This window comes from Mercenaria mercenaria, chromosome 16 (genome assembly GCF_021730395.1).
Source record: "Mercenaria mercenaria strain notata chromosome 16, MADL_Memer_1, whole genome shotgun sequence".
Classification (NCBI taxonomy): domain Eukaryota; kingdom Metazoa; phylum Mollusca; class Bivalvia; order Venerida; family Veneridae; genus Mercenaria; species Mercenaria mercenaria.
Genome location: NC_069376.1, coordinates 62,151,719 through 62,163,570, shown reverse-complemented (window position 1 = coordinate 62,163,570; position 11,852 = coordinate 62,151,719). Strand labels below are relative to the sequence as shown.

The 11,852-nt window shown below is 35.9% G+C and overlaps 1 long non-coding RNA gene across 1 annotated transcript; it reads right to left on the bottom strand.

Moving 5' to 3' along the window:
- Positions 1 to 1,130: 1,130 nt before the first annotated feature.
- On the bottom strand, positions 1,131 to 9,369 carry LOC123540511 (uncharacterized). Its single transcript, XR_008367528.1, has 2 exons — positions 9,189 to 9,369; positions 1,131 to 2,759 (listed from the first exon to the last, which is right to left on the bottom strand). It is a non-coding gene; the product is annotated as an uncharacterized LOC123540511 (long non-coding RNA).
- Positions 9,370 to 11,852: the final 2,483 nt, after the last annotated feature.

The following is an 11,852-nucleotide window of genomic DNA, read 5'->3' as shown; positions in this document are numbered from 1 at the left end:
AATATGCGAGGTGTACCCCAAGTTACTGTTCGAAGCTTTGACTATAGTGTTTGGAAACGCGTTTGCAAAAAATTGACCATACACGCACTATCGACTAGTAACCAGTTCGTTGTTGAATATTTTTTCTTCATAGCAAACATCTTACCACATTATGAAAATTTACTTATAATGGGTGATTTCAATCTGCAAATCAACAGTGACAACAATGCTATTACTGACTTCTATAACTCCCTATAGTACCAATGAGCCTGGAACAACAGGTTCGGAATAATCTTTTGATAATCCTGTTAGAGGAGGGTTTTGCTAATATATTGATAACGCTTGTTGAAATCGTCACTCTAGCACACCTGACTCACAGAGAGAATATAGATAATATAAGAAACATAAGAAACAGAGCGGGTGTATCCTCATCAAGATGTGAAAATTTAACAAAACTAAAACTGAAAGCAAATAATTATTTATAATCATATTGTGTGTGTGTGTGTGTGTGTGTGTGTGTGTGTGTGCGTGCGTGCGTGTGTGTGTGTGGGGGGGGGGTGGTGTTTGTTTTCGGGTTTAACGTCTTTTCAACAATTTTTCAGTCATATTAACGACTTGTATCAGTGAGCACAATGTCCAACTTTATAGTGCTGCCTCACTGGAATATCACGCCGTAGACACGTGGCATGATACCCCACCCAGTCACATTATATTGACACCGGGCTGACCAGTCCTAGCACTATCCTCTTAATGCTGAGCGCCAAGCGAGGAAGCTACTAGTACCATTTTTTACGTCTTTGGTATGACGCGGCCGGGGATCGAAGCCACGACCTCCCGCACTCGAAGCAGACGCTCTACCACTAGGCTAACAAGGCGGTATATCATCCACAGCTCCTGGGGACAAATGGTGAAAAACGGATTATCTATATTGCGAAAGTCATGCTAAGTCGCATTAGCGAAATAATTTATGCGATGCAGGGGATAGACGTTGCGCGATACTTTACTATCCACAAGTCGTGCTGGCCTTCGAATCGTGCAAAAACCTATCCAGTCTCGTAGCCGCATTACAGGTGCCTGTGACGTTGGCGTTTCCCTTTGGTTTAGGTAGTTATACAGTTTAGCATCAAGGTTTTTGAATTATAAACAAAAAGAACAAGTTTATAGTATTTTATAATTACAAAGGACATGAAGCAAGAACATGACAAAACCTTCACAGTGCAAGTCAACGTAAATTTACATTTTGTCTACAATCGAGCATTGAATAGAAAAGGAAACAAAATATGCAAACTAAATAGACAAAAACACAGAATGTATTACATGTTTGTATGTGCAAGTTATGCTCCATAACAAATATTAGTAACTAATAGTAATCTGTCACGACACATGATTTGAAAATAAAGTGGTCAAATAATTGAGTATCAGAAAAATTAAAAAATTAAACATCTTCAATGATGCCCATTAAAGTTGTTTTTTTTTTTTGTTTTGTTTTTTTTGTTTTTGTTTTTTTTTTGTCAAATATGTAACCTTTCTTTGGTCAATGGAAGTATTTTTAATAATAAAACACTTTACTTTTACTTCCTGATTTTCAGGGCTTTAAATAAAATGATAACCCTGGCACATCTTTATAATCAAACAGGTTTTATCTAAAGTATTGTACACATACAATATTTTACGCATTTAAAAGCATTAAAACGTCATGATATTTTATGCGTGTCTTAGACCACATACGTTTAAACTGGTGATGTTCAATTTTTTGACAGCGTCTCTTCATCATAAATCGTCAGCAATTATGGAAAAGTGTTCTTGAATCTTTTTTAGTATCATCATTTTTCTTTACATCTGATAACGTCATTTTAGTTTTCGTTGAAACTTGAGTATTGGTGAACCGTTTTGCAGAAATTATCACAAGACAAATCCTTTGACCGATGAGGAAATGAAAGTAAAAGTTTTAAACTGTCGTGATTTCATGAACGTTTTCAAAGGAAACACCAGTTAGTTTTATCAATATATTCCATGATAGATGTTTAGTAATATAGACGCCGACTTGAAGTAAGAAAGTTATTACTATGTATCTTCTGACTAATGTCAACGCATATTTTCGATTAATACCCAAATGCAGTGCCAGACGACTTGCTAGTTAAGGTGAAAAGGAATATTTGTTACATAGAATATCAGCTCAAGTAATAATAAAACAAAGATAAGGGCTTTTAAGGTATTAAAAAGAGAATAGAAAAGATATAAATGAAAAGACATATACATTGTGCTCATGTCTAATACTGGATGGTTGCTACAGTCACACTTAAATCATCAAGTTCAGGGATACTAACCATACGGCCAAGCAGGTTGTTCAGTAGTATAACATAGTGCGGAAAGAAAGAGAATTTATAGTAATCAGATCAGTCTCAATCAAACCAAGCCTTCAACATTTTCATTTTTATGTGGCCTGTCGAGATTCTACATTTTCTGTTGTACTTGTCTAAAGATGTAAATCTAAGAGTGTGCATCCGCCCGGTTAATCCCGATGGCTCTTGGACAATCGCGTGCAAACCCAAGAATATGACGCATAGCCAAGAGATGTGGTATTGATGCAAGTGGTTTGAATTCAATACTCTTGACAAAATTGATGATTGGAAATATGTTACATTCATCAACGCCAAAAATCTCTCTGGCTTCTTTAACAGCCTTTTCAACCGTTGCGCGTCCATGCATCTTTTTGATGTTCGCACCAACGTGTTCATCCAGCAGATCGATTTTTGTCAGAAGTAAGACAATCGGAATACCTGAAACGGTTAAACATATCATAATCCTTTTTTGCACCGAAAAAAACAACATGTTTATTTACGTATTTATGTTTTATACATCTAAAATTTGACATATTTAGAATTATGATACATGACGTGTTGTGTTGCTTTGCTGCCTTATGTTTGTTGAGAACATAAGCGCATGGTTTTATATATACTGTATTCGAGATTCATCTAGTTGTGATAACATTAAATTGTGATGCAAAATTAGAACATGATCCGGAATAAGAGTGAGGTGGGGTGCTCAGTGTTAGGCTGTTAAAGTGTGGGTCCCCATCCACGACTTTTGCAAGGCAGTACCCCGCCTTTTTCTTTCATCTAATATGTCATCATCTGATGTCGTAAGAGCTTGTAACTCGATCCAGTTGCCAATTTATTTGTTTTAATTTTAGCATGGTCATGTACACTGCATAAAAATCAGTTTAAAACTACTGGATATCCATACAATTTGTCGTCTTGAATCAATTCAATGCTACATCACTGCTGCTAAGCCCTTGCGCCTCCGCAAAAGGTGATGCTATGGAAAGGAGCTATTGACATTTCCGTGGTGCAGCTATCGCCGGTTTCAGTTTATTAATATCCACATTCTGTCTTATATTTCGATTGATAGAAATAGTTTAAAAATGGAGAATGTAATTTCGTTAATATGGTATGTACAGTTTGGTGTCGAGAGCTTTTCTCTTGATTCGCACGTATCTACATTTTAATATCTGTCTGTTTTCAAAATAGAATTCGATGCACAGCCATATTATAAGAATATTATCGCCCATGTGAATGGTCTGAATGTGTAAGATACTTACGCAGACAAATATTGAAATATATGATATCTTCTTTAAAAGAAATATGCCAGTATCTTTTGAAAGTGGTGGCGCTAACGCATCAGTGATGCCGCTACTAGTATTAAGTAGTGGTAGCGCTGGGTGTATGGTTTGCGTTTTCTGTTTTCTTAAGACTACCAATTAGCACTTCTAGTTTTATTTCCCACAAAAAAGACAAGAAACTAACAGTTCATAGCTTACCATATCCAAAATAATAATATTAACCAAATAACATCTTTAATAGCTTTTTTTGTCGAGAAATGTATCATTACATATGATTTTTCCGTAGACCGAAGTCTGCATTTTATTAAATCTAGAAACAGCTTAACTCAGAAATGACTGAAACTTATTTTTTAAACTTTTCCCCTTTTCAAATTTTCTAGAGCATATTTTATACTTCCGCAATGGTTCCACCTCATACTTTTTGTTGATTTATCAGTCTAATTAATGGAAAAGTCTTAATTCATGTATACTAAATAAATACCAATAAGTGTTACATTCCTCCATGTCGCTATCATTTTCAAGTTATTCTCCGTGATTATTATCATCATTAGAATCGTCTCATATCTTAAAAGGATTCTTTAGTTGATAGTGAATGACTTGTCAAAAGTTTTATTTTGTTTGGAATGTTAGCTCAGTTTTATCATATACCTTTTTCAACATCGGTAAACAAATTAAACCAATTTGCATGACGATGTTTTATGTTGTCTATTTTCTTGTTGTTGAAATTGCATTTCATGGTATATTAGTGTTTATTCGAAAAAATAATGTTTCCGGGGGAAAAGCTTGGCAAGATACTGTTCTTCTTTAAATTCTTAGGAGTGTGATTAAAAAGTTTATTGTTGTCTAATTGCTCATGCATATGTTTATAATGATTTTAAGACATCAAAATGATAAGGTAAATGACAATCCACGGAAGGATAAGAATAAAACATCTTATTTCTAGTCAGACATTCTAACACAACCCGTCCGCCGCCACAGCGATATCGCTTCTAAATAGCGCCATCACTGATTTGATAGCGCCGCCACTTTTAAAAAATACGCGCATATTTCTTCAAAGATAGATTTCATTAATTCTAATGTTTGCCCGTGTAAGTGTCATGCAGGTTTAGACCATTTCAATGCAAATTGCGAGATAATGTTCAATGATAATAGTATGTCTATGTATTGGAATATAATTGGACTACGTACAGATGTAAAAAAAATACAAACGTGCGAATCAGGAAAAGGCTCTTTACTCCACAATGTACGTAAAATTTTAGCAGAGTTATAGTCAGTCTGTAGTTAAACGATTCTTACACGGCACTTCATTCTACGATATTTGAAATAAGTTTTATAAATGAAAATATAGAATTTAATGTAAATTCTATTCATTTGTTAACATTTTTAAACCGGTGATAGCTGCACCATGCAAATGTCGACTTTTTGGTGGTGGCGCTAGGATTAAGTAACCGTGTATATCCAGTTTACAGAGCAATAGTTATCTTTAACCTACGGTGTTTCGTTAGGGACAGCGTCAGCGCGAAGGCACGACAGTACGATAGCAAAGCACAAAAGTACGCTTGTGATGACACGACAATACGATGGCAAAGTGCGACAGTACGATGATGACTGTCCATCGTACTGTCGCGATTCGCCATCGGACTGTCGCGCTTTACCATCGTAGTGTCGCGCTTCGCCCCTGCACTATCGAGCTTACCATTGTAGTCTCACCATCGTACTGTTGCATTTCACCATTGTAGTGTCACCATCGTACCGTCGCGCTTAGCCATCGAACTGTCGCGTTTCATCATCGTAGTGACACTAGCGAACTGTCGCGGTTCACCATCTTTCCTCTGCTTACATATGGACCGACTTTAAATAAAACTCTGTATTGTGTAATATTGTTAACTCTGTCTAATGATCAAATAATTGGAAATAATGTGGAAATGAAAACAGTTTAAACCAAATAATAGGAACGCCTTTCGGCACTTGTATTATTGAAATGAATATCACCAGACCTGATATTATTTAAATGAAACCACCCGGCAGCTGCTATTCAAATGAATATCACGCGAGTGTTATTCAAATGAAAATCCCCACTACAGAATGTCAAGAAAATGAATATCATCTGGCATGATGATATTAAGAAAATATCATAATTTAATATTGTTTGAAATGTACTGTTCAAAAAATAGTCTTCGTTGCTCTATGGCTGTCTTACATTGTTTACTAGCGAGATAATAAAACTTGATATCAACCGATAGGGCGTTATTTAAACGAATATCACCCGACCAAGTGTTGTTTATGAAAATAAAATATCATTGTATTCAAAATTAACCTCTTTGTGGAAAAATAAATAATAATGTATTTACATGTAATCAGTTGTTTTGTACGATGGTGGCACCACGAAGCGTGAAAATGCCATGGCGCAGCTAGAAAGTACGTTGGCGAAGTACGACAGTGCGATGGTGAAGTGCGAGAGTACGACGGTGACACTACGATGGTGAAACGCAAGAATAATATTGCGAAGTACGACAGAACGATAGTGGCACTACGACGGTAAAGCGCGACAGTGCGATGACAACGGCGAAGCGGGAAATACGACGGACTATCACTGTCGTACTGTCGCGCTTCGCCATCATACTGCCGCACTTCGCGATCGTACTATCAAGCTTCGCCATCGTTCCGTCGTACCTCAGCGTTTCGCGCTCAAAAGGAGAAGGCGCTGGTCCTAACGGAACACCGTATTTCCTTGATTTTTTGTGCGTATCAAATTTCCGGAAGATTTTACTTGCTATGTGGTATTCCAACAGGACAACACATCTAGCCAATTTTCATGTAAACAGACATCAATAGGTCTAGGAAAGTCAATTGTAAAAGTCTGGATAAACTGACTCCTAAACTGACTCCTAAGTCTATGTTCCAAGCCTTAATAGGCTATGGTAAACTGGGAATACCAATGAAACGACTGTAAAATCGCATTGTGAACAGCCTACCCCACTGCGATAAATTTAGGTTTAAATGGAATTAACAAACTATTTATACAACATAGGCGTTGTAGAATAATCTATTACTGTAATGTTTCCCAACTCAAAAACCTATTACGATGAAAAACAGGTCATTAATTTTTTGTTGGGTTTGACGTCACATGGGCAAAATTATAGGTCATACGGCGATTTTCCACCTTTGATGGTAGAGGATGAATCAAGGCCAGGGTTGTGCCTAATTATCTTATAAAATAATTAATTTAATTACAATTATTTTTGGCAATTTTCTCAATTAAATTACAATTAATTACTTGGTTTCTGGGACAAATAATTATTACTACTATTATTCAGGACAAGTAATTTATTATAATTAAATTTCATCAAATCATGTCTTAAAATCTCTTCTTGTATCTTTCGGCAAAAAAAAAAAATGTTATATACAGCCACGTTCACGGTGTGCCTAAGCAAACCATACTTAAAGTATGCTTCCTACAAGTTGGTCTCTGTATATGAAGTGGCACTACTGTATTCACTCAGAAATCACTCTACAATCATTTTATATTGGTAAACAGTACTGGACAAAAACTTGTTTTCCTGCTATTTTTTCAATACATTGATAAACGGCAAGAGCGAATTACTATCAGTTACACTATTTTCATCAATACAATATTTTCTAAAGAAAAATACAAATGACAGCTTTTGTGTGGCAACCACAGATAAAGTTATTACAGACCAGAAATGCACTTTAAAGCTATAAGTGATGAAAGAATACAAAAGGTGTTAACTTGTTATTTTACTGCACCATTGGTATAAATTATGACTACTTTGCAGTGTGAAATTTCACCTGAGCACTAATAGATATGGCCCCATGATTAAGAATAATTAGATTTAACTGACGATAATTGGTCAGATCTGAGTCAGTAATTAATAAATTAAAATTGTTTTAACTGACCTTTGTCTCAATCAATGATTACTTTCAATTATTTCAAATTTATTAATTAATTACAATTAATATAATTAAAATTAGGCACAAGCCTGACCAAGTCACCACTCTGGACATTTTGTCAACACATGCGAGCATTTTGGTTGATCGAACGAACATCCATTAGCCAGCTGGATGATTTTCTCACATGAAGATATCTAAACCTTAAATAAGGCCCGCACCAACATCGGTGAGGAGGGGCAAGTGATTTGAAATCAGCGACATAAACCACTTTTCCACGGCTGTCCCCACATGTCATTGAACATTTATGTATGTTTGTATTTTGTTCAAATTCAAATATAAGCTGAAAACCTCTCATTCTCTGTTATTGCACATTCTGTAGCCAAGTAAACAATATATATTTTGCTGCCATTTTCATTTTCAGTCAGAAGGAAAGCAGGTGAAAATTCCGTGTCCTCTGAAAATGATTTGAGTTGAATATACGCATATTCGACTCAGTAGGTTTATTTGATCTATACCCTAAACAAGACAGTTCCTAACTAAGCTTGACTGATATTCTTCTGTTCTGTTTTCGGGCACTTAATTTTTTCTTAATATCATTTTTTCTTCAAATGCACTGAGTGCATGCGTAAATGGTTCTTGAGGTTAGCTTTTGATATGTTTAAACGAATATTTTCAATAAAACAAGAATAAATACCCAACAGGAAATGCCAAGTTCCAAATATGCGTACACACACAGACACAGACACAGACACACACACACACACACACACACACACACACACACACACACACACGGGGACAATACGAACAAATAATAGAACTCAGTAGGGCACCATACAAGATACAAGATACAAGAAACTTTATTAAACGTCGGATATGAATTTAACAATTAACATTAGCTTAAAGCTATTTTCCGACAAACAAATGATATAGAAATAACAAAGATACCATATTGGAACGGTCAGTAGCCAAAACATTACTAGGAAGCTAAAACCGGTTTAGGGTGTGCTCACTTTCACAATGTTCTTAAGTTACAGGACAATGTTAATAAAAGTAATCTCCGCGCTAGCTTTTATATTCTTCTGATCTATTTCGTAAGGCCCCAAATGTTGATTCTCTTGATGCGCTGTCTTCTGCCAAAGCTTTTTTCATATACATTTACAACAACATTTTGCGTTTTACATGTCATATCGTCTGTTACCATGATTCAACTGGCGAAGATAAACTTTACAAAGTTTTGGGGATTAAGAGATAGGCATGGTGCAATATGAACCAGTTTAAAGCCTTATAAATTTTGTTTGTGGCATTACACGTTCAAAGTCCAGTATGTTCATTCGTTTGTTTGCTTTATATTTTATCTCTGTATTACTTATTTGTATACAACATTACATAAATGCATGCATTGCTATATGATTTCCGTTTGAAGGGGCTGTGCTCATTGAACGAATTTGGTCCATTTTGCATTTTTGTCTTAGTTATATTTGCGTATCATTTAAAAACTTCACAGGCCGCTCAACACGACGAAAACGAAAATGTTGCAGGCCCGCTTTGACTGGGCGCTCTAGCCCCGGTTTGAGCAAAACTTAAGCCTTTTTATTACCTTTACGTGTGTTCGAGAGACACTTATCGGGATACATTCAGTTAATTGATTCTGGCTCTCCTTTTAGATACTTACATTTCGAATTCATCGCGTTAGTAATAGCACGTATCTTGAGCAGATACTGGTCAGGAGTTTGTTCTGTTGAATTCTTATATGTCGTCGTGGTTCTCGTTGGATGAAAGCTTTTTAATGTCGTTACGTCAATGACTAATACTAAACAATGAACTTTATCCTCTTCCGTTGGTGTTCTGGAGTAAAAAGGGATCTCACAGAGATAACATAGAATTTTTTTAATGTTTTGCATGTAATCAGTAGGGCCGGGATGATTTAAAAATTTTGAAACTGGTTAATTGTTTGTATGAAATCGAATCAACGCTGTTTTCTTTCCTGGCGACTGTATCAAGGTACTAGTACTTCCAGCAACTGACTTCATTAGGAACTGGCATGTTTTATTGTTTGCAAACAGTGTAATAATTTATAAGTCATATTTTGGTGTAATTTATCTTAAATATACCATGGCAAATCAGAGGCTATTAATTATGTTGATGTGTTTTAGTGGGTCTTTGTGCTGGTCAAAGAAATGTATAAAGATAGTATGATGCGAGACGTGATTAAAATCGAAAATAGCAGAAGAAAATGAAATGGACCACTATACACCCCGCAATTTGATCAATAAACACATTCAGGTGCGATCCTGTCAAGGATGTAATGTACACATTCAGTAATATACATTTTATTGGGATTGTAGGATGTTTATGTTTGAAAGCGATTAGTGGTTCTGCAGAATTAAAACCTGTTTCACCTAGTAAATGAATCCGATCCGATTAACCAAGTAATCGTCCCAGTCCTAGTAAGCAGTCTGAAGTTCCTTGGAAACTATTTTTCCGAATGCTTTATAAACTCATCACAATCCGGTGTTTTGCATCATAAAATGACCATTCTGGTCAAAGTTCTATATCTTCGACTTACAATTTACAAAATTTTAATGCTTTTTGGTACATGTATTGCTTTAAATTGAACGCAATTATTATGTATACAAATTACATTGACCTAGTGGCCTACTTTCACATTTTTGAAGGTACAGGCTTCAGATTTGGACCACATGCATAGTTCTGTGTTCCAAAATAAATTTTGACTTTGATTTTGACCTAGTGACCTACTTTCACATTTTTCGAGCTACAGCCTTCAAATTTGGACCACTTGCATAGTTTTGTGTACCGAAATGAACTTTTACCTAAAGATTGACCTAGTGACCTACTTTCACATTTCTGTACCTACAAGCTTCAAATTTAGACCACATGCATAGGATTGTGTACCGATACAAACTTTGACATTGACCTAGTGACCTACTTTAATATTTTTGAAGGTACAGGCTTTAAATTTGGACCACATGCATAGATTTGTGTTCTGAAGTGTAATTTGACCTTGATTTTGACCTAGTGACCTACTTTCACATTTCTCGAACTACAGCCTTCAAACTTGATGCACATGCATAGTTTTGTGTACAAAGAACTTTGTGCTTGAAATTGATCTAGTGACCTATTTTCATATTTCTCAAGCTACAGCTTTGGAATTTGGACCACATGCACAGTGTTGTGTACGGAAATGAAATTTGACCTTGAGCTAGTCAGTTAGTCTTGAAATTTGGAACACTCAAAAATGGCACATTGGTGGGCGCCAAGATAACTGTGATCTCTTGTTATCATTTTAACATGTTTGCCCTATTTTGTACCAATATTTTCACTTGCTTATAATTATAAGGACTTTTATCATGTATTAATATATACCGGTCACCGTGGCCCAGTGGTTAAGGCGTCCGCCTCGGGATCGGGAGGTCGAAGGTTCGAGCCCCATGGGGAGCGTTCGTCCGGGGGATGTTTGTCATGGGACTCGTTCCGAAAAGGCCGGTTCGTGAGCCGCGAGCTAGTTAAATGAATGGTTACCGACTTCTATCCGCCTGGCGCCTGGCATAGTGGTAGGAGTTGGGAGGTAATTGGTACGCACAATAAAGGTGTCTCATAAGCCAAATTGGCTGGCCCTTTCAATAGGGGTGACACTATAATAAACAAGACCTTTACCTTTACCTTTATATATGTAACTAATTTGATGCTCACCATTCAACAGAGCTTTGTGTTATATAAATGTTTATGTGATCATGTTACTTTCATTATATAAGTAAATGGCCAGATATGAGAAGGTTTCATTATTGATTTGTCATTGATTTTTGTGTGGGACTGATTATGTAGATTTTGATTGGCTATTGGTGATCACATGGTACCTCTCAAAAGCGTTTACAGAGCAGTCTTCTTTTATGATCACAAGCAACAAAAGCAACTCTAAAATAAATAAACAAGTCTACTATATAACGTTTCACTATACAATTATGTTTGTGTTTTGAATTAACTTTGAATGTACTTTGAATACTTGAATGTTCTGTTTGCAAGCAGAAATGCATAACAAGAGGATAGAGATAAGTCATAATTTGACTACACTGATAAGGTACCATGTGGTTGTTGAACCTAGATGCTGCACTGGTTTATGAGAAAATGCATTTAAGCTGTTATATCATTTTCAAATAAGTAAGCTCAACAAAAAAGAAGTAACTTTGTGGAGTATCATATAATACTAAAGAACATTGAGTCACTGCATGACTGAATTCAAGACTTTTAACATTCGCATAAAACTACAGTAAAATGGTGTTATTATAACAGTTGCTCAATCTGGATCATGCTGTATTCG